The 2,533-nt window shown below is 40.2% G+C and overlaps 1 long non-coding RNA gene across 1 annotated transcript; it reads left to right on the forward strand.

Annotated features, from left to right (window-relative positions):
- Positions 1-463: 463 nt before the first annotated feature.
- Positions 464-1,862, forward strand: LOC128573730 (uncharacterized). Its single transcript, XR_008376528.1, has 3 exons — positions 464-577; positions 793-852; positions 1,828-1,862. It is a non-coding gene; the product is annotated as an uncharacterized LOC128573730 (long non-coding RNA).
- The last annotated feature ends 671 nt before the right edge of the window (positions 1,863-2,533 follow it).

The raw sequence follows: 2,533 nt of genomic DNA on the forward strand, positions 1-2,533 counted from the left end.
TGAATTCATGGACTTTGGGCCTTGACAACTTGGGATCTAATTCTAGCACTTACTAACTGTGAGGCCATTGGCAAGTTACTTACCCTTTTTGTGCCCTATGTTCTTCATCTGAAAAATGGGAGTAAAACTAGGGGGAGGATTAATATATGTAGATTGCTTAGAAAATTGCCCGATGATCATAGTAAGTGCTGCCTGTGTGTTAGCTGCTATTATTATTTTTATTATTGTTGTTATTGTTATTACTGTCGTATATTTCTTCACTAGAATATGAGCCCCTGGTCTGACTTATCACTATATTCTTAAAGAATAACACTATGCTGGCACATACGGATACTCAATAACTTTTTTAGGAAGGAAGGAAGGAAGGGATATTCCATAATGAGGATAGAATCACCACATCCTTTGCTGAAGCTGCCTTTGACAACACCGTGTTTCATTTACCACAGCTTTTGGAGCTATTTGACAGTGAAGACCCTCGGGAACGGGACTACTTAAAAACAGTCTTACACAGAATTTATGGCAAGTTTCTTGGTCTTAGAGCATTTATCCGAAAACAGATTAACAATATTTTTCTAAGGTAAGTGGAGGGTGGGGGATAGAATAAGAAGCAGCAAAGTTGGTATTTTTGTAGAAGTATTAAATAAACCTCAAATATGTGAACATCTTGTACTGATTTCTTTCTCTCCCTTCTTCCCCTATACTGTCTTCTTTTGTCTTTTTTTTCTTTCCCGTTCTTTTCTCTTTTCTTTTTCTTCCTTTTCTCTTTTCTGTTCTGTTTTCTTCTCTTTTAAGGTTTGTTTATGAAACAGAACACTTCAATGGTGTAGCTGAACTGCTGGAAATATTAGGAAGGTAAGCACTTTTTACCTCCCAACTAACCTCAGGTGATTATCGTCTGAAAATGAGGCTCAGGCAGCAGGGGAAGCACTGCTGTCTGTACGTGGAGCCGTTCGCCTGTGCTTACTAGCATGTTCCCCAACAACTCCATGAGACACGATTTCCTGTTCCCTTTGTTCCACAATTACGTGTAACTATTTCCACTGGAATTACTGACAGAGCTAACAGTTCATTCGTTACTACAGAGATGACATCTATTTGCAGTCAGGACAGTTACTCCAAAATATCTTGTTTTCACTAGTTTCTAGGCCGTCTGTCCTTTGCCAAATCTGTTGAAAGCAAGTTTGTAATAAGTTGGAAAGATTGCCCTTTTCAAAGGCACTGTGTACCCAGGTGTAGCTCTTAGGCTGCTGCCTAGAGTAGTGGGAGGGCTTGGAAAGACGCAGGTGTTGTGAGGTTTCTACACACAATGGAGGCTAAGACAGCTGGACAGTGCCGTGACTTAGTCTCCTCCTCCTGTGAGGAGAAGGAGAAGGTGGAGTCCCTTAGCCTTGTCTCAGTGACTTCCCTGGCCTGGGTGGAGACTTCAGACTTCAGAAGGCATGATGTCTAGAAAGGGAAAAGAGTCATTTAAAGAGAAGGTGAACAAGGCAGGTGATTATTTCAAGAAGGGAACGGAAGGGAAAATAAAGAGTGTTGACAAGGAGCTTTTGGGAGCATCCAACTAATTTTAAGACACAGGACCCTCTGTTGGGTGATCATAAGCAAATGTTCTTCTTCCCTTAATTCCTTCATCCTTAAATGTATTTTTTGAAGTGACTAAGAAATCTTGGGTGTCACTGGAATGGGTATTAGGTTGTTCTTTACAAACATAAATTGATTACTTTTAACTATCTCACAAGAACAGTATCTTCACTGCAATATAAGCCCCTGGTCTGATTTAGCTTGTTGTGGTAACATAGCTAATTTATGTCTCTTTCTTTTTCCTAGTATTATCAATGGCTTTGCTTTACCTCTTAAGGCAGAACACAAACAGTTCCTGGTGAAAGTGTTGATCCCTTTACACACTGTCAGGAGCTTATCACTCTTCCATGCCCAGGTAGAATTCTGTGCAACTATGTTCGGAAGCAAAAGGTTGTCATATTTCATGTATCTTTGATGTTTCCTTAATTTCTAAAAAAAAAAAAAAAGAAAGAAAGAAACTTGTTGAAGTTTAAAATGCTTGGTTTGGCACCTGTAGCTCAAGCGGCTAAGGTGCTAGCTACATGCACCAGAGCTGGCGGGCTCAAATCCAGCCTGGGCCTGCCAAACAGCAATGGCAACTACAACCAAAAAATAGCTGGGCGTTGTGGCAGGTGCCTGTAGTCCCAGCTACTTGGGAGGCTGAGGCAAGAGAATCGCTTGAGCCCAGGAGTTGAAGGTTGCTGTAAGCTCTGACGCCACGGCACTCTACCCAGGTGACAGCTTGAGGCTGTCTCAAAAAAATAAAAATAAAATAAAATAAAATGCTCCCTGAGGAAAATACATATAAATGTGTATATTTTCTTCTATTCATAGTAGAATCATAGGAATATTTTAAAAATAGGACAAGCCTTTGTTTGGCCATCTCATTTTACAAAGAACTTAGATGACCCAATTACATAGTGAACATGTTGCATGTGATGTATGTGAGTTTGTCAAATGTAAGTCTTCAGCA

This window comes from Nycticebus coucang, chromosome 21 (assembly GCF_027406575.1).
Source record: "Nycticebus coucang isolate mNycCou1 chromosome 21, mNycCou1.pri, whole genome shotgun sequence".
In the NCBI taxonomy this organism is placed as follows: Eukaryota; Metazoa; Chordata; class Mammalia; order Primates; family Lorisidae; genus Nycticebus; species Nycticebus coucang.